Consider the following 21,959-nt stretch of genomic DNA (forward strand, 5'->3'; position numbering starts at 1 on the left):
CTAAAAAGTCTCTTTGTAGTGAGAGGGAGCACCGATTTCTAGAGAATGATAGAGAAAATTTGTTTTCTTAATTCTTACATGTTTATGTCTAACCTAAACCCTTTTATATATGTTAAGGTTTCTTTGTTACATAGAGATTAGACAATTTTAATCATATGTGAACTAATATTTTAACTTTCTTCTTATACTGGTATTCTAATCAAATAATTATTAAATTAGAGAGAATTAATATAGGGATAACAACGGATAGAGTATCCTGTGTGTAGTGTCAATCTCAAACTCTTACTTACCCGTTTATTTTTTCATTATCCTTACCTGTTCTATTATCCTAACGAGTATACTTCATGAATCTCATGCATGTCTCATTTAAATCGCGGATACCCGTGGGTTCCCTTACCCGTTAAGGATCAATATATAAAATATAAATACAATAAATTTAATAAATGCTCCATAAATAATTTATCAAATTTAATAAACATTCCAAATTCAAAACTTCTAAATTAACTTTAGTCAATAAAAATAAATTGGCTAAGTGGTAAAAATCAATGGATGAAAGTCAAACATATAGCAGGTACCAGGTAACGGGTACCCTAGGGGCTATTCTCATACTCATCTCATACATGTCACACGTAATTTTTTGGAGCTCATACCCGTATCATACCCTTTTATACAGGGTATAAATAATCCTATTAGGATCAGGTAGTACTGGGTGCCCGCAGGTAGCATACCTGTTGTCATCCCTAGATTAATGCAATTTGAATTCCTTATTATCTAATAACACAATTAGATAAAATCTGAATCCATAATCCACTTGAATCTGAATTAGTACGAGCGGATAATTCTCATATCTCTCACTCGCATGTAATTAATTCACGCTTTCATTCTCCTTTCATATTCGTAAATAGATCGTGCGACCAGCACACCATCAACAACATCATTGCTTTACACTTGTTAGAGATATATATAGCACCTTGATAACTGAGTATTGCACACCTGTTAAGGATATACAGGCAGCTGTAAAAGTATCAAAAAAATTATATGTCATTACCCCAGATTTCACATCACATTTCGTGTAACTTCACTTAGATCTCTATACTATTCTATTTTCACAATTATACATCTCAGTATAACTGCCCGATTTGTGAAACATAAAGATTTGAAATGTGTAAATGATAATCGTTCCCTTCAACTTTATTCATTTTATCATAATTTGAATTCATTATCTAGTTGGTCCATTCCGAGTTGTATTATCACCTAGTCCATGAGAGAAGCCTTCTAAGACAGTCACATCCAAATTGTACTTGTATAATATGTTAAGGTTCAAAGTATAAGTTTTCGTAAACCATTATAATTTAATTACAAAATGAAGTGGCTTTAATTAAAATGCTAAATTTTCGCATTAAATAAAACGGTTTTCAAAACGAGAAAGAAAAGGTTTTCAATGAATTTAAAACTTAAAGGAGTATGTGATTAGGCCAAAAGTGAATAGTAATGTTAAGTAGGAGGCCGGTGGTTCACTGGGCAGTAATGGGGTGTCTAGCCACTTTTCTTCATGAAATGCTAGTCTTCACATCACGTACCTGTTGAAACACCTTTCCACAAGATTTTGATTTGACAAAATCATTTAAGTTTAATCAATAATTAAGAGACAATTAAATTTAAGTGCTTTGATTTAATTGTACTAATCCGTTTGTTCAATATTGAGTATAAACATAAATGCAAAAGGAAATAAAAATTAAGACAGGACAAAGTCAGCATGAGAACACAACACAAGCTGAGTGAAGAGCAACTCAGCACAAGAGAAGATAAGTCATCTTCAAAACAACAGCTTAAGAATGAAGCTGATCAAAGAAGCTGAGTGGAACGAAGCTCAGCATAAAAGAAGTCTGCTTCAGAACTAGATCTTGCAGAACGAAGTTGACCATGGAAGCTGAGTGAAAAAGAATTCAGTATGAGATTTGGTGACAATCAAAGGCAATGACTATCGAAGTGGAGCTGAGTGATCTTCAGGACAGCATGAATGATCCGTTAGCTAAAAGACAAATCTGACAACTGTCTGCACCAATAATTGAAGCCTTGGAATTACGCAAAAGCCAAATTCCGAGATGCATGGGTCAACTGTTCGTTGCTATAAGACAAACTACCGCAAGAAGACAAAGCCTGTAGGAAGAAGACAAGCCTGACATCTGAAGAAATCAGAAAACAAGATTGGCCTGCACATCTGAAGCTGACCAGAAGTTTGTCCCCCAAAAGAGCCGTTTTGGATTCAACGGACAAATCAAATTCAAATCATTTGATCCTCAAAATACAACTATAAAAGGACAAGCAATCCTCTTGGATTATTGCCGATTGAAAAAAAAAATACAAGTGAGAAAGATACAAATTCAAAGCACTGAAAAACAAGAAAGAGATCTTACACCAACTTTCTATTCCTTGTGTAAATGCTAGATTGATTGTTTGTAATCATCTAAAGTGTTCTTTATCTGAAAAAGAACAAGTTTGTTTTCAATTGTAATATTGAGAGTGTTGTGATGAGTACTCGGTATTAAGTACTCAGTGGTAGAGAAATCTAGGTGCTGGGTTGTAGCACTTAGTAGGAGTTGAGTAGACGAATAGAGGAAGGTACTCTTGCATATTCAACTGCCTTGTAACCGGTTTGTGCTCTACCTTTAAAGAGCTCAGTATTGTATTCTAAAAGCTCAGAGGAGTCTGGGGACTGGACGTAGGCAGAGAGGCCGAACCAGGATAAGTCATACTGAGTAATTTCTAACTCTCTCAATATATATATATATATATATATATATATGTGCATGTGTTGTTTGTTATACTCACTCAGCATATAAACGGTTTAAAGCTGACACTGAGTAAAATTAGAGTGCTGAGTTGGAAGCTGACCACAAAAGTGTCAATTCCCAACTCACAAGTGAAACAATCTTAGTCAACATCTGACTAAAGCTGTCTCACACTAAGATCGGCCAAGCTAACCAAAACTGAGTTAATAAACTCACTAAAATTATCAAGTCAGCAAGATTAATTAGCGAAAAAGTTACATTAGTTCCTAACCCCCCCCCCCATTGGAACTAATCACACGGGACCAACAAGTGGTATCAGAGCCATAATAGCTCACTAACTCAAAGATCTAACAATCTTGAGCTGATCCCGAATAAATGGCTGAGAACAGCACTCGTTTCCTTCCCGGGAATCAAACAACACAGATACTCCCTGAGGGATTATCAATTAGTCGGCCTCCCCTATTCTTTGGATCTAATTATACATTCTGGAAGAATAGGATGAAGAACTTTATTTAAGCCACAAACATGAGTGCATGGCTTGCAATAGTTCAAGGCCCATACGTGCCATATAAAACTGTTAACAATGAGAAAGTTGTTAAGAGTGAAACTGAGTGGTCAGAAGATGACCTTAGAAAACTTCAAAACAATGCTTCGGCTATCAATATGCTTCACTGTGCTTTAGATGCTACAGAATACAATAAGATTTCAGGTTGCGAGTCAGCACAGGAGATTTGGAAAAAGCTTGAAGTAACCTACGAAGGCACAAGCAAGGTCAAGGAATCAAAAGTAAATCAGCATATGAGATTATACGAGTTGTTCGAGATGAATGATAATGAGGACATCTCGGGAATGAACGCTAGATTTACCAACATTATAAATGAGCTGAAAAGACTTGGAAAGAACTTCACCGAGGAAGAACAGGTGAAGAAGATCTTGAGAAGTCTTCCCAAAAGCTGGCAGGCCAAAAAGACTGTAGTGGAGGAAGCTCAAGACCTGACTACGTACAAGTACGATGAGCTGATCGGATCGTTGCTGACTCATGAGATATCAATGAAAAACTTTGAAGAAAAAGAGAAGTCAGAAGACAAGAAACAAAAATCACTTGTCATGAAAGCTGACTCCACCGAAGCTGACTCATCTGATGATGAGGAAATGGCAATGTTCACCAGGAAGATGAAGAAGCTGTTCAGGAAGAATGATAGGAACAGCAAAAGGCCATTCAGAAGAAATGACAAATACAAAGCTGAGCCCAGTGGTATTGACCACAATTTCTCTGCTCCTAGAACACCACAACAAAATGGGGTTGTTGAAAGGAAGAACAGAACAATTGTTGAAATTGCTAGGACAATGCTGAGTGAAAATAGGCTTCCTAAGTATTTCTGGGGTGAAGCTGTCCACACAGCAACGGATGTGTGTTGGCATATTCAGCATGAGCTCTATTTCTATTTAAGTCTTTCCCTTGACTTTGTAATTGTGTGATATCCTTTCTAAGTTTCTTTGACTCAGATTGGACCTCCGTGACAAACTTATGTAAGATCTGCATATTGGTATGCAAGTCAGAATTGTCCTGGAGAAGATATCGGAGATCACTCAGCTTGACCTCTTCAATCTCATCACAGCGCCTGCTGAGTGCCTTAATCTTTTTGTTACACTTCTTAGTTAGTGTATATAAGTCACTCAGGGCATTCACCATTTCATTTCTAAGCAAAAGTAGGGATGTTACCTCATTGTTGTGATTTTCTTGGTCAGTTTCATCAGAAAGGTCAGCATGCTCAGACTGCGATTTGTCAGCTCTATCATCTGCCATAAAACATATATTGGTTGTTTCATTCTGCTCAGCTTCAGATGATGTTGACTCATCACTGTCACTCCATGTGGCTACCATAGCCTTTTTGCTTCCCTTCTTCTCTTTCTTGAGATTGGGACAGCTTGACTTGATGTGCCCGGTCTGATGACACTCAAAGCATGTGACAGATTTTGAGCTGTCCTTTTTGTACTTATCGCTTGACTCAGCTTTGTACTTGTCATTTCTTCTAAATGATCTTTTGCCATTTCTATCATTCCTTCTGAACAGCTTTTTCATCTTTCTGGTGAACATGGCCAATTCCTCATCACCGGTTGACTCTGCTTCAGTTGAGTCTGCTTTCATGACAAGAGATTTTTGTTTTTTTATCCTCTGATTTTTCCTTTTCTTTGGCTTCAAAGTTTTTCATAGAGATTTCATGGGTCAGCAAGGATCCTATCAGCTCATCATATTTGTAGGTAGTCAAGTCTTGAGCTTCCTCTACGGTTGTCTTCTTTTCTTGCCAGCTTTTGGGCAGACTTCTCAGAATCTTCTTTACTTGTTCTTCTTCAGTGAAGTTCTTTCCAAGCCTTTTTAGCTCATTTATAATGTTTGTGAACCTTGCGTTCATTTCTGAGATGTCTTCATTTTCCTTCATTTCAAACAACTCGTAGAGTCTCATGTGTTGATTGACTTTAGACTCCTTAACTTTGCTTGTGCCTTCATAGGTTACTTTAAGCTTCTTCCAAATCTCCTGTGCTGACTCACAACCTGAAATCTTATTGTATTCTGCAGCATCTAATGCACAGTGAAGCATATTTATAGCCGAAGCACTATTTTGTAGTTTTCTGAGGTCATCCTCTGTCCACTCAGCTTCACTCTTAACAATTTTCTCATTGTTAATAGTTTTGTATGGCACATGTGGACCTTGAACAATTGCAAGCCATGCACTCATGTTTGTGGCTTGAAGAAAGTTCTTCATCCTATTCTTCCAGAATGTGTAATTTGATCCAAAGAATAGGGGTGGTCTGATGATTGATAATCCCTCAGGGAGTATCTGTGTTGTTTGGTTTCCAGGAAGGAAACGAGTGCTATTCTCACCCATTTTTTTGGGATCAGCTCAAGATTGTTAAATCTCTGAGTAGTGAGCTTTTAGGCTCTGATACCACTTGTTGGTCCCTGATAATTAGTTCCAATGGGGGGTTAGGAACTAATATAACTTTTTCGCGTTTTAACTGAGCTGACCAGAATTTATATTGAGAGTTTATTAACTCTGATTTTGGTCAGCTTGGTGAGATATATTTGAAGACAGCTTTAGTCAGGAGTTGACTAAGGTTGTTTTCACGTGAGTTGAGAATTGACACTCTTAAAGGTCAGCTTCTAACTCAGCACCACTTATTTCCTCAAGGTCAGCTTAGTGAATTTATATGCTGAGTAAATTTAGCAAACAACATATGTAATATAACAGAGAGTTCAGAAATTACTCAGTATCACTTATCCTGGTTCGGCCTCTCTGCCTACGTCCAGTCCCCAAAATCCTCCGGGCTTTTTGAATCCAATACTGAGCTCTTTAACGGTAGAGCACAAACCAATTACAAGGCAGTTGAATATGCAAGAGTACCTTCCTCTATTCGTCTACTTAACTCCTACTAAGTGCTACAGCCCAGCACCTAGATTTCTCTACTACTGAAATGCCAACAACCTAGCACTCAGCTTTACTCTCTCAATATCACTATTGATCACAGACTTGTTCCTTTTTGAACTAAAGAACACTTTAGATGATTACAACTCAATCTAGCATTTACACAAGAATAAAAACGAGGGTGTAAGATTCTTTTTGTATCTGAGTGCTTTTGAGACTTTCTCTCTTGTACTTTTCTTTTTGATAGATCGGTTCGCTATTGTTTGGGTTCTTCGATTGTCCTTATATAGGCTAAATCCTGTGGATTTGATCGTTGATAATGTCTTGACAGTTGCAACCAAAACGGCTCTTTTGGGGAACATTTTCTGGAAATCTTCAGACTGCCCACCATTCCCTGCTTCTGTTTTTCTTCAGGCGTCAGGTTGTCTTTTAGCGTCTGTTTTGTTTGTTTGTGACAGTTGTCTATTTCCAATAATCCAACGTCCCATGACTCTCGGAATCAGTCTTCTTAGGTATCTTCGAGGTTCCAATTATTGGTGCAGACGATTGGCAGACATTGTCTTTTGGTAAAACGGATCCTTCATGCTGTCCTGATGAATATTCAGCTTTGTTTGTTCATGTTTCATGATGAGTTCCTCCAAGGTCAGCCTTGTTTTGTTTATCCATTACTGAAGAGGTCTTCAGATTTAGTCAGCTTCGTTTTGCTTCCGAGCTTTAGCTCCACTTTAGCTTCCATACTTTCATGCTGAGTTCTTTTCTACTCAGCTTCGCTTGTGCTGACTTTTGTCTTGTCTTTTACTTTACATATTTTTGCACTCAAGTTTCAACAAACATATTAGTACAATTAAATCAAAGCATTTAAGTTTAATTGTCTCTTAATCATGGATGATTTTTTCAAATCAAAATCTTGTGGAAAGGTGTTTCAACAAGTATATGACCAACCCATCAAGCCTAAGAAGGGAAAAGGGGTCGTCGAGGAAATCGAAAAGGAAGTTGATGATGAGCAACCTCAGGAAGAGAACATCGCCATAGCTGAACCTGCTGATCAAACCAAGCGAGAGAAGAAACGGAAAGCAATCCAAACCAGCTCAAAAGATGTTGATGCTGTTCCGAAGAAAATCCGGATTGTCTCAAAGGGGAAGAAAGTTGATACTGAGCAGGGTAAGTCAGCAGAGAAAAGAAAGAGGCAAGATGAGCCTGATGAACTGGAAAGTGAGGAAACCCCTCTGAAGAAGAAGAAGAAAACTTCTGATCTGAGTCCAGTTGATGCTGTCCCTCTTGGTTTTGCAGTTCCTGATGATTCCCACTTCATAAGAAGTCAAGAGATTGACCTTAAGCAAATCCCTGTTGATCAAGAAGCAGAAGAACTAAGAAACAATGCAGGTCAGCATGATAAAGATGAGGATGTTGAGCAACATCAAGAAGCTCATGCTGAGCAAGAACAAACAGGGAATATTGAGCAAGTTAAAAATCCAGTTGTACAGAGTAAGACAGTTGATGCTGAGCTCACAGAGCAAGAAATAGTCATGGAAGGCCTCAACACTGATCTCGGGGTAGAGTCATCTCTTGATTCCATTCCTGCTGATCCTTCTCCTCCAAAGACCAAAAAGTTGAAAAGGCTTAAGAAGAAGGCCTACAAATCTCCAGTCATTGACCTCCTGGATGATTCGCCTCTGAGGGATCAAATCACTGACCTCACGGATCTACAATTTAAGTTCTTCTCAAAGCATACTGAGTCCTCTACACAGGAAAAACAAGCCTCTGTTACTCATACTGAGCAACATGCCAAGACTCCAGAAAATCCAAACCAAGCCGAGCAAGAGCTCGATGTCCTAGCTGCTCAAGGAGACAAGCAAGTTAAGGAAAATCCTGCTCAACCTGAGGTGCCTCTACCTGCACCAACTCAAGTCCATGTTGAGCAGGTAAATATCTCTGCAGATCCACCTCCTTCCCATCCCATTTCGTAGAATATTCAGCAGTCAGTTCCTGATGCTAATCAAAATCAAAGTCCAGCTGCTGACCATACTGGCACTTCCACTCAAGGACAGCACCAAACACCTCCTCCATCTGGTGCTACTAGAATCCCGGCCACTGAGCTAAATCCTGAGGCACAATATGCCTATCTTCATACAACTGAGTCTGGACGTCGCATTATTGACTCCGCTCAAATTCTTCTCCAGGACTTACACTCTTCTCATGCCAACCATGGTGGGCCTGCAAATGCTGAATCACAAGAATTCTCGTCTGTCACTCAGCTTCTCAATGAGATCAAAAATCTCAAAGATTTAGTAAGTGTCATGACCACGGTCCAAGCCCAGCAACCCCGGCAAGAATCTATTGTCAAGCTGGCCGAACTGCAATTGATGATGGTGAATCATATGAATTCACTTCAGGGACAAATCTACGCTCTACCTGCAGTCAACATGGGCTATGCTACATCTGCTGAGTTAAGTCACTATTTTACCAAGTTGACTTCTGAGCTGACTGGCACTCGTGAACTTCTCTCCTCAACTTCCCAATGTTCGATGGATGAAATTAGCGAAGCTGTCCGTCTTCTAAACCTGAGTAAAGAGGAAATGGAAACTGACTTGGTCAAAACCAATACTATCCTACAAACTACTCAAAGCTTATTTCGACATGTGCATCACACAAACGCTCAGCGTGACATTTACGACAAGGCTGTACTTCGAATGTACCATCAATCTTATGCCCAGCTAACTGACGCAATATCATGGCTAACTAAATCACAGGAATACATACTCAACATGATTAGCGCATCTGTTTGAGTCCCCGGTTCAGTTCTGGATGATGGAGTCCCAGTGCTTGATGGGTTATTTGAAAGCACGAAACGTCTCAAGGCGTATTCGGTCAAGCTAACTCGTGCTGCTCTCAATGAAACCTTCATCCCTCCTCCACCTGATGGTGGCAAAACGGGGGAGAAAGCACAAGCTGGTGGAACTCAGCCAACGGCAGGAGAAACTTCAGGCAGTCAGCAAAAGAGGAAAGACAAAGGCAAAGGGATAGCTCAAGTCAATAGAAAATAGATTCGCTTTCAATTGACTTGTGTATTTTGTATGATGACCATTTATATCATCTTAAGCATCTTTTCATTCACATTGTTTTTCATAAGTAATGCTTACTATTATACTATATGTTGATCTTTCTAAAATTGAACAAACAAATTCAAATTAAAAATATACTTAGTACACATTAACTCTGATACATCCACACATAACCTCTGATACCAAAACTATTCATGTATCAAACTGAGTAAACATTAAACTCTTCTGAAAATTGACCTAGGCTCATCTGAATTAGATCTTAGAAGGTCTAGAATTGAACTAAGTCAGTATAAATATGTCTTCCCTTATTACTCAATTAAATCTTAGAAGGTTTAGAGTTAAGTTAAGACAATATATGCTACCCTTACAGGGGAGTAATTTCAGAAGAATAAAAAGTAATTCAATCATGGGAATTTCAATACTGAGTTCCATAAATTAAATATTTTGCCAACATCAAAATGGGGGAGTTGGTTGAAACACCTTTCCACAAGATTTTGATTTGTTTAATCCATGATTAAGAGACAATTAAATTTAAGTTCTTTGATTTAATTGTACTAATCCGTTTGTTCAATATTGAGTATAAACATAAATGCAAAAGGAAATAAAAATTAAGACAGGACAAAGTCAGCATGAGAACACAACACAAGCTGAGTGAAGAGCAACTCAGCACAAGAGAAGATAAGTCATCTTCAACACAACAGCTTAAGAATGAAGCTGATCAAAGAAGCTGAGTGGAACGAAGCTCAGCATAAAAGAAGTCTGCTTCAGAACTAGATCTTGCAGAACGAAGCTGACCATGGAAGCCGAGTGAAAAAGAACTCAGTATGAGATTTGGTGACAATCAAAGACAATGACTATCGAAGTGGAGCTGAGTGATCTTCAGGACAACATGAATGATCCATTAGCTAAAAGACAAATCCGACAACTGTCTGCACCAATAATTGAAGCCTTGGAATTACGCAAAAGCCAAATTCTGAGATGCATGGGTCAACTGTTCGTTGCTATAAGACAAACTGCCGCAAGAAGACAAAGCCTGTAGGAAGAAGACAAGCCTGACATCTGAAGAAATCAGAAAACAAGATTGGCCTGCACATCTGAAGCTGACCAGAAGTTTGTCCCCCTAAAGAGCCGTTTTGGATTCAACGGACAAATCAAATTCAAATCATTTGATCCTCAAAATACAACTATAAAAGGACAAGCAATCCTCTTGGATTATTGCCGATTGAAAAAAAAATACAAGTGAGAAAGATACAAATTCAAAGCACTCAAAAACAAGAAAGAGATCTTACACCAACTTTCTATTCCTTGTGTAAATGCTAGATTGATTGTTTGTAATCATCTAAAGTGTTCTTTATCTGAAAAAGAACAAGTTTGTTTTCAATTGTAATATTGAGAGTGTTGTGCTGAGTACTCGGTATTAAGTACTCAGTGGTAGAGAAATCTAGGTGCTGGGTTGTAGCACTTAGTAGGATTTGAGTAGACGAATAAAGGAAGGTACTCTTGCATATTCAACTGCCTTGTAACAGGTTTGTGCTCTACGTTTAAAGAGCTCAGTATTGGATTCTAAAAGCCCGGAGGAGTCTGGGGACTGGACGTAGGCAGAGAAGCCGAACCAGGATAAATCATACTGAGTAATTTCTAACTCTCTCAATATATATATATGTGCATGTGTTGTTTGTTATACTCACTCAGCATATAAACTGTTTAAAGCTGACACTGAGTAAAATTAGAGTGTTGAGTTGGAAGCTGACCACAAAAGTGTCAATTCCCACCTCACAAGTGAAACAATCTTAGTCAACATCTGACTAAAGCTATCTCACACTAAGATCAGCCAAGCTGACCAAAACTGAGTTAATAAACTCACTAAAATTATCAAGTCAGCAAGATTAATTAGCGAAAAAGTTACATTAGTTCCTAACCCCCCCCCCCCCCCTTGGAACTAATCACACAGGACCAACAGTACCCAATTTCTTGAACCCAACTGATCTCCCGCAAGGGATCTAGTTACTTTTTCCCATTTAAACCGAGTGGTGACTCTACTTATCTCTGAACTCCGGTCTTACCGAGTTGTTCAATTCCCACATCGAATTCATTTCGATAACACACGGTCGACCAATGCTTTTATCCCTTTGGATCTTCCGGGCGAGGCTTGAAATCTACAACACTGTCCGCGATTGTAATTTCAAGCGTTGCTCTGGCTGCCAATCTTGACGCTGAGTCCTCCTTTTGCTCTTAGCTTCCCTTCCTTAGATCCGATTTTACTCTAATTACAAAAAGCTCACCATCGAATCAATGCTCAATCAGAGTCACCTATTTTCCCACCTCTAGCATCCTATCCTTTCCAACCCTTTACAATAGGAGCTCGACATATCCCAGGTCATCAAGCCTTTTCTTTTCTCTCTTTCCATCTAGGAATGGCAACAGGTATTGTATCCGCGGGTACTTGGGTACTGTTGAAACACCTTTCCATAAGATTTTGATTTGACAAAATCATCCATGATTAAGAGACAATTAAATTTAAGTGCTTTATTTTAATTGTACTAATCCGTTTGTTCAATGTTGAGTATGAATATAAATAAAGATAAATATAAAAAGTAAGACAGGAAGAAGTCAGCATGAAATGAACAAAACAAGCTAAGTAGAATGAAGGTCAGCATAGAAGCCTAAAGTATCAAGCTGAGTGGAATCAACCTTAGCATCAAAAGACTAAGGCATAAAAGTCCAACAAAGAGAAGAGAAATGCAACTCAGCATAAGAAACAGCAACAACAACTGTCTTACGAAACTGAGCTAACTAAAAATATACTTAGCCTAGAAATTGCCAAAAACAATGATTTACGCAGTAGAAGCTGAGTGATCCCTCAGGACAGCATGAAAGAGTCGTTCGCTAAAAGACAATGATTACCGCCCCTCTGTACCAATAATTGAATCCTTGGAAATACGCAGAAGACACATTCCGAGATGTATGGGTCTATGGATTATTGGTAAAGACAACTGGCACAAAAAGACAAGCCTGGCGCAAGAAGACAAGCCTGACGTCTGAAGGAAAACAGAGGAAGGGAATGGCCGAAACAGTCTGAAGCTGACCAGAATCTGTCCCCTAAAAGAGCCGTTTTAACATTAACAGCTAAATCATTTCAAAATGATCCAACACAAATTTTCCCTATATAAGGACAATCAAACTTCTTGGATCATTGCCGATTTACAAAAAGAAAAAGTACAAGAGAGAAAAGATACAAAAGCACTTAGATACAAAAAGAGATCTTACACCTATCTTCTATTCCTTGTGTAAATGCTAGAGTGATTACTTGTAATCTTCTAAAGTGTTCTTTATTTGAAAAGGAACAAGTGTTCATCAATTGTAACATTGAGAGTGTTGTGCTGAGTGTTTGGTTGTAAACATTCAGTGGTAGAGAAATCTAGGTGCTGGGTTGTAGCACTTAGTAGGAGTTGAGTAGACGAATAGAGGAAGGTACTCTTGCATATTCAACTGCCTTGTAATCGGTTTGTGCTCTACCTTTAAAGAGCTCAGTATTGGATTCTAAAAGCCCGGAGGACTCTGGGGACTGGATGTAGGCAGAGAGGCCGAACCAGGATAAGTGATACTGAGTAATCTCTAAACTCTCTCTCTCTCTATATATATATATATATATATTGCATGTGTTGTTTGACATATTTACTCAGCATATAAATTGCTTAAACTGACCCTGAGTAAATTAAGGTTAAGGTGCTGAGTTAGAAGTTGACTCCTTAAAGCGTCAATTCTTAACTCACAAGCTTGATAGCCTTAGTCAATATCTGACTGAAGCTGTTTCGCACTTAGCTCGCCCAAGCTGACCAAGAACTGAGTTGACGAAATTTATCCAAAACATACAAGTCAGCATAAATAATTAAAGAAAAAGGTATATTAGTTCCTAACCCCCCTTGGAACTAATTACACGGGACCAACAAGTGGTATCAGAGCCAAAGCTCACTACTCAAAGATCTAACAATCTTGAGCTGATCCTGAAAAATGGGTGAGAATAGCACTCGTTTCCTTCCAGGAAACCAAACAACACAGATACTCCCTGAGGGATTATCAATCACTAGACCTCCTTTATTCTTTGGGTCTAATTATACATTCTGGAAGAATAGAATGAAGAACTTTATTCAAGCCACAAACATGAGTGCATGGCTTGCAATTGTTCAAGGTCCACATGTGCCATACAAAACTGTTGACAATGAGAAAGTTATTAAGAGTGAGGCTGAGTGGACAGAGGATCATCTTAAGAAATTACAAAATAACGCTTCGGCTATAAATATGCTTCACTGTGCGTTAGATGCTGTAGAATACAATAAGATTTCAGGTTGTGAGTCAGCACAGGAGATTTGGAAAAAGCTTGAAGTGACCTATGAAGGCACTAGTAAAGTTAAGGAGTCCCAAGTCAATCAGCATATAAGACTCTACGAGCTGTTCGAGATGAATGAGAACGAGGACATCTCTGAAATGAACTCAAGATTCACAAATATTATAAATGAGCTTAAAAGGCTTGGAAAGAACTTCACTGAAGAAGAACAAGTGAAGAAGATCTTGAGAAGCTTACCTAAGAGTTGGCAAGCAAAGAAAACAGTTGTAGAAGAAGCTCAGGACTTGACTACTTACAAATATGATGAGCTGATCGGATCCCTGCTGACCCACGAGATCTCTATGAAAAATTTTGAGGCAAAAGAAAAATCTGAAGATAAGAAACAGAAATCTCTGGTGATGAAAGCTGACTCCACAGAAGCTGAGTCAACTGATGATGAGGAAATAGCTATGTTCACTAGAAAGATGAAGAAGCTGTTCAGAAGAAATGACAGGAACAGCAAAAGGCCATACAAAAGAGGTGATAGGTATAAAGCTGAGCCAAGTGACAACAGATATAAGAAAGATAGCTCCAAGTCTGTCACTTGCTTCGAGTGTCACCAAACTGGGCATATCAAGTCAAGCTGTCCTAATTTAAAGAAAGAAAAGAAAGGAAGGAAAAAGGCAATGGTGGCAACATGGAGTGATAGTGATGAGTCAACCTCATCAGAAGCTGAGCAAAATGAAACTGCCAATATATGTTTCATGGCAGATGATGGAGCTGACCAATCTCAATATGAGCAAGCTGACCTCTCTGATGAAACTGACCAGGAGGAACACAACAATGAGGTAACATCCCTACTTGTGCTTAGAAACGAAATGGTAAATGCCTTGAGTGATTTATATACACTAACCAAAAAGTGTAACAAGAAAATCAAATCACTCAGCAGGCGGTGTGACGAGATTGAAGAGGTCAAACTGAGTGACCTCCGATATCTCCTCTAGGATAACTCAGATTTACATACCAACATGCAAATAATGCATAAGCTTGTCACGGAGGTTCAATCTGAGTCAAAGAAACTTAGGAAAGATGTTACAATCTTACAAAGTCAAATAAAAGGCTCAAAAAGAAATAAACCCCATGCTGAGTACGCAAGTACTAGTCAGCATATGCAGTTCACTCAATGTGAATGTTGTGGAAAAAGGGGGCACACAAAAGAGGTGTGTTGGTTCAACAAGCGGATTGTCCAATGTGACTTCTGCGGAAGAAAAGGACATACCACTAAGGTATGTTGGCATGCTCAGCATAACAATGCTGACCACACTCAGTATCACCCTCAAAGGGTAGCTTTCTGTGACTTCTGTGGTAAATCAGGCCACACTATAAAAGTATGTCGTCACAAGTTAAAGTATGATTTTGCACCTGTTTACACTAACAAGAAAGGACCCAAAAAGAATTGGGTACCTAAAAATGAATAGTTTAAAATGCAGGTCGGCTTGACATGCGTGGAGAAATCAAAGCTGTGGTATATAGACAGCGCATGCTCAAGACACATGACTGGTGATGAAACTCAATTCATCACACTAGAGCTTAAACGAGGTGGAAGTGTAAGCTTCGGAGACAATAAGAAGGGTAAGATAGTCGGCTCAGGTACTATCGGAGGTAACCCAAATATTGAGTCTGTCTCCTTAGTCAAAGGTCTAAAATACAATCTACTGAGTGTAGCTCAGCTTTGCAAAAGTGGTAGGAAGGTTGTATTTGATAATATCAAGTGTCAAATACTCGAGGGAAATACAAATGAATTAATTTTAACTGCCCCTCGTGTAGAAAATGTGTACATGCTAAATTTAGAAAAATAATTTTCCAAAAACATATGCTTGGTGTCTAAAGAGGATAACTCCTGGCTATGGCATAGAAGACTTGGGCATGTCAGCATGAACCTTCTTGCCAAATTAGCTAGAAAGCAATTAGTTGAGGGATTACCCAAATTAAAATTTGAAAAAGATCAACTGTGTAACGCTTGTCAGCAAGGCAAACAAACTAAAAAGTCATTTCATAGTAAAAATGTTGTCTCAACCAAGAGACCATTGGAATTACTACACTTGGATCTTTTCGGACCTATCCAGCCACTCAGCTTGGGAGGTAAGAAATTTTCCTTAGTCATTGTAGACAATTTCTCTCGGTACACTTGGATCATCTTGCTGAGTAGCAAGGATGAAACATTTGAGATGTTCACCACATTGATTAAAAAGCTTGAAATTGACAAAGACCTAAAAGTAGCTCATATTAGAAGTGACAATGGTGGAGAATTCAAAAACCAATAGTTTGACGAATTCTGTGAAACCAGTGGTATTGACCACAATTTCTCTGCTCCTAGAACACCTCAACAGAATGGGGTTGTTGAAAGGAAGAATAGAACTATTGTCGAAATTGCTAGAACCATGCTGAGTGAAAATAGGCTTCCAAAGTACTTCTGGGGTGAAGCTGTCCACACAGCATGCTATATACTGAATATGGCTCTAGTAAGACCTATACTTAAGAAAACCCCATATGAACTTTGGAAAGAACGAAAGCCCAACATTGGGTAATTTCGTGCTTTTGGGTGTAAATGCTTTATACTCAATACAAAGGACAATCTTGCAAAATTTGATGCTAAAGCTGACGAAGCGATCTTCTTAGGGTACTCAACTAACAGCAAAGCATATAGAGTCTATAATAAACGAACTCAGGTTGTAGAAGAGTCTGTCCATATTGAGTTCGATGAAGCTGACCCTGCAGGAAAGTCAACTCAGCTCACTGAAGATGAACCAAGAGATAAAAATCCCAAGAGGACATTCAGAAAAGTCCATTCTTGATGCTGTTGACAACAAGCTGATGACCAGAGATCAGCTTAGGAAATACCTCAGCAATGTTGCATTCATCTCAATACATGAACCAAAGAACTTTGCTGATGCTGAGCACGATGAATATTGGATCAATGCCATGCAAGAAGAGCTTGACCAATTCACCAGAAATGAGGTATGGGATTTAGTGCCTAAACCTAGGAATCAAAAGCCTATAGGAACTAAGTGGGTCTTTAGAAACAAACTAGATGAGCATGGAAATGTAATAAGAAACAAAGCTCGACTCGTAGCTCAAGGCTATAGTCAGCAAGAGGGTATTGACTATGGGGAAACATTTGCACCTGTTGCTAGGTTAGAAGCAATACGTATATTGTGTGCCTATGCCAGTTTCATGAACTTTAAGTTATACCAAATGGATGTTAAAAGTGCATTTCTTAATGGTTTCATAAACAAAGAGGTATATGTTAATCAACCTCACGGGTTTGAAGATCCAAAATTTCCAAACCACGTTTATAAACTCAAAAAGGCCCTGTACGGCCTGAAACAAGCTCCAAGAGCTTGGTATGAGAGGTTGACCAACTTCCTGTTAACCAGGAACTATGTCAGGGGAAAAGCTGACACAACCTTATTCATTAAGAAAAAGGGGAAACATACCCTACTTGCACAAATATATGTGGATGATATAATATTTGGTGCTACTGACGAATCTTTGTGCAAAGAATTTAGCAAACAGATGCAAACTGAGTTCGAGATGTCCATGATGGGGGAACTCAACTTCTTCCTTGGACTCCAAATCAAGCAAGGTAAGAATGGCATCTTCATAAGTCAGTCCAAGTACACCAAAGAAATGTTGAAGAAATTCGATATGATGGACTGCAAACCCATATCAACCCCTATGAGTACTGATACTGTCCTATGCAAAGATGAGAAAAGTAAGTCAATAGACACTAAACTCTATCGAGGTATGATAGGTTCGTTACTTTATCTCACAGCTAGTAGACCTGACATACAGTATTCAGTATGTTATTGTGCGAGATATCAAGCTGACCCCAGAGAATCTCATCTAACCGCTGTAAAAAGAATTTATAGATATTTATAGAGCTCAGTTGATGCAGGTCTATGGTATCCAACTTCAAATGACTTCACACTCATTGGATATACTGATGCTGACTATGGACGAGATAAGCTAGAACGTAAGAGCACTTCGGGAGGATGTCATTTCCTTGGAAGCTGTCTAGTATCTTGGTTCAGCAAGAAGCAATCATCTGTAGCCCTGTCTACAACTGAAGCTGAGTACGTGGCTGCTGGAAGCTGTGTTGCTGAAGTTCTATGGATAAAGCAACAGCTTGAGGATTATGGAGTGAAGACTAAAACAATTGAGATCAAATGTGACAACAAGAGTGCCATTGATCTGTCCAAAAATCCAATCCAACATAGCAGGATGAAGCATGTCAGCATAAGGCATCACTTCATCAGAGATCACGTACTAAAAGATGAGATCAAGCTGACCTACGTGCCAACAAATGAACAGCTTGCAGATATCTTCACCAAGCCCCTGGCACGTGAACAATTCAACATACTAAGGGAAGCCATCGGTATGTCTAATCCCCTTCAATAACTCTCTAGTGAATGTTGAGTGATTGCCATGCTGAGTGAAAATTTGAAAGTTGTGCAAATGCCATGCTGAGTAAATTAAGTAACTACTACTTACTGAGCTTGAAATGTAGAACAATCACCCTATACTAAGTTGACATACATATTGTGTGATTATCCTGAGTAGGTACATATACTGAGCAATTATCATATACTAAGTTGCTTAGAGATAGGAAATTCACCTTGATAGAACTAGGTTCTCAGTATCACAAACGGTTCATTTTCTAGGAAAACTGCGCTAAAACCCACTTGCACCATTAAATGCCAACACGTGTAATAAATAGCACCTGGAAAAGGCAAACAATTATGAGACAACCCATGCGCCAGAAATGTCATAAATGACAGAATCTCTGTCGGTTGAACGCCCTAAGGAAAAACGGCTAGTTCAATAAATAGGGCCATTTTTAGATCTATATAAATGATGGAAGAATTACTCCTCAAATCTCCTCACGTGTAAATCCTTTGGTATTCAGAATCTTTCTCTCTCTCAAAACTTCCACAAAAATCTGTGAAAATGTCCAACACTCAGAACATCTCCGGTGAAAATTCCGGCAAATTAATCACCGATGAAAGCCCTAGATCTATTCCTCAATCTAACCTAACTCCGAGCAAACGCCGTCAAGCTGACCCAGCAAGCTCCTCAAAACAAAAACCCAAGGCTAGAACCATGGTAAAAGTTCACACGAAAGTCAAAAACCTAGAAGTCCTAAAATGCCGCTAGTTCTCTCCCAGCTTCATTACCGCCGAAAAACCATTCTGTGAATGGATTGAGAAGAACGAGTGGACAGGCCTCTTCTCTCTCCCCAGAACCACCTATCCTCGGTTGGTTAGGGAATTCTACTCCGGTCTCCATGTTGATAAGGACGATGCTGACTATCTAGAGACGCACGTTAAGGGTCACAAGATCGTAATCACTCCGTCCTATTTGGCAACCTTACTCGACTTGCCTAACAAAGGAACCGAGTTTAGAACAACAAAGGAAAAGGTATCAACGGAACAGCTTGACCAGATGAAGGGATTCTGCAAACCCAAAAATTATAAAGGAGAAATACCCAGCACTAGTATGGGGCAGAACCAGAAGATGGCGCACTAAATATTCACCAACTTCATCTTCCCTAAACTCAACTCAGTCTCGTCTGCCTCCAACTTCGAGCAATGCTTTATATAGCACATGCTAACCTATTGCCCACTCAATATGCCTGTGTTTCTGGTTGGTGCACTCCAACGTGGAGGTAAGAAACTTCGACTAGGTTCTCTAATCACCAAAATCCTTGAAGATCACAAGATCGAGACAATCTCTGAGACTAAAAGTTTAGGATCAGAAATCACTGCGGCTCTGTTATTTGGGTTGCTATTCAACCAACCTTTAAAGGGAGTTGAAGATGCTGAGGAAGATGAGGAAGAAAACGATGCTGAACAAGAAATCGAAACTGAGCTAGCAGCACATAATGCTGAGCCAGAAGTTGAACCAGAGGAAGTTCCTGCCGAGTCCCCTAAGGCAAAGAAGAAGAGAAAAGCACTTGCAACATGTGCAAAGGATATTGAAACTGTACACAGGAAGAAGCGGGCTATGAACAGAGGAAAGAACGTTGATGCTGACCAACCTCAGGTTACACCTAAGTCAGCAGAGAAAAGGAAAGGGCAAGCTGAGCCCGAAGAAGAAAGTGAAGAATCCCCAGAACAACCTTTAAGGAAGAAAAGTCGAAGTTCGGGATTGACAGTTGTTGAAGCTGATCCAATTGATTGGGTTGTGACACCCAAATCTCACTGCACTCAGAACATTGGGATTGATCTTGAGAAAACTCCAGTTGAGCATGCTGATGAAGGGGAAGAACAAAGACAGGTTGATACTCAGCCTAATGCTGAAGAAAAAGATCATGCTGAGCCGGAAAATGTTGAGCAACATCAGGAGGCACATGTTGAACAAGAAGAAGAAGATAATCAAAGAGAGGATCTGAATGTTGACGCTGAGGTTGAGGATATAAATGTTCAAACTGACCCTTCACCTCCAAAACCTAAGTCCCTCAAAAGACTGAAACAGAAAGCTGTTAAAACTCCTCTTATTGATCTCTTGGCAGATTCCCCATCTTTGGAGCAAACTACGGATCCATCCAATATCCAGTTCGAGTATTTTTCCCACCATGTTGAGTCTCCTCCTAAGGAACCAGAGCAAAATTAAGCCTCTGTTACTCGCACTGAGGAACATGCCAAGACTCCACAGAATCCAAACCCTATCGAGCAAGAGCTCGAAGATCCAGCCATTCAACACGGTGAGAAAACTACGGATCCACCTGTTCAAACTCCTGAAGAACCAAATACTCAAGCTAACAAGAAGCAAACTCCACCACCATCCAGCTCCACCTCCATTCATGCGTCTGAGCCAAATTCCACCGATCAACTTGCATATCTTAGTGCAACTCAGTCTGGCCGTCGAATCATAGAAACGGCTCAATCTCTTCTCCAGGAGTTCACCACTTCTGATGCTGCTAGGTCTGCTCATCCTGAGTCATCAAATATCTCTGCCATCACTCAACTTCTTACTGAAATTAAGGGATTCAATGATCTTATCAGTGTTATGACCACCGTCCAAACACAGCAACCTAAGCAAGATCACATTGCCAAACTGACTGAGCTATTCCTTCTAATGATAAACCACATGAACTCCCTTGAAGGTAAAATCAACAATCTCTCTGCACCTAATCCAGGATATGCAACTTCGGCTGAGTTAGATCACCACTTTGCCATACTGAGAACAGAACTGCCCAACCTTGGGACAACGGTTGCTCCTGAGTATGCCACATCTGTTGAGTTGCAGGGATGCTTTGCCAAGCTGACTGCCGATCTCACTTGTACACGAGAGCTCGTTTCCTCCACTTCTCAATGTACAATTGATCAACTCAGTGAAGTCGTGAGTCTTCTCAGTATCAACAAAGCTCAGATGGATGTTGACCCCATCAATGATAATCTGTCAAAAGGTATTCTGCAGGCCATTCGCTACGACAATGCTCAATGCATCTTCTATGACTCTGCCCTATTGAAGATGTATCATCAATCCTTTGCTCAGATTACCAGCTCTCTTACTTGGCTTAGCAAGTCCCATGAGTGCATTATCAACCTGATCACTGGGTCCATCCCAGTTCCTCGAAACGTTCGAGATGATTGTGTTCCTATGATTGATGGCTTGAATGAAAGCACAAAGAGATTACAACGCTATTCAAATGTCCTATCCACTGCTGCGAGAAATGACACCTTTGTCTATAACCCCGATCCTAGCAAAACGGGGGAGAGAACTCAAGATGGAACTCAACAAAGGGCAGGAACATCAGGGAGCAAAGAGAAAGGCAAGGGTGAGAAAGGAAAGGGTAAGGCTTAAGAAGAGAGACTAGTGAAACTTTTTTATGATTCTATTTTGTGGACACAAGTACTTTGTATGTGTATGTTTTATTCTGCTATCCAATGAACTGTGTTTTTCATTCTGTCCAAATGCCATGCTTATCAATGCACATTAACATAAGCAAATTGAAAAAACAAATACTCAGTATACATAATAACGAGTAAATCAAACTGAGTATTCAAGTATTTCTGAAAGCTGACCTAGACTCAAAATAAATTAGAACTGAATCTAGTCAGTACACACATTCTTAGTTTGTCTCAAAATAAATCTTGGAAGGTTTAAGAGGTAAATTAACAGATGCAACCCTTACGGGGGAGAAATTTCAGAAATATGAAAAATAAATCAATCATGGGGAATTTCAAAACTGAGTTCCATAATTATGCATTTTTCCAACATCAAAATGGGGGAGTTTGTTGAAACACCTTTCCACAAGATTTTGATTTGACAAAATCATCCATGATTAAAA

Source organism: Euphorbia lathyris, chromosome 4 (assembly GCF_963576675.1).
Source record: "Euphorbia lathyris chromosome 4, ddEupLath1.1, whole genome shotgun sequence".
Classification (NCBI taxonomy): Eukaryota; Viridiplantae; Streptophyta; class Magnoliopsida; order Malpighiales; family Euphorbiaceae; genus Euphorbia; species Euphorbia lathyris.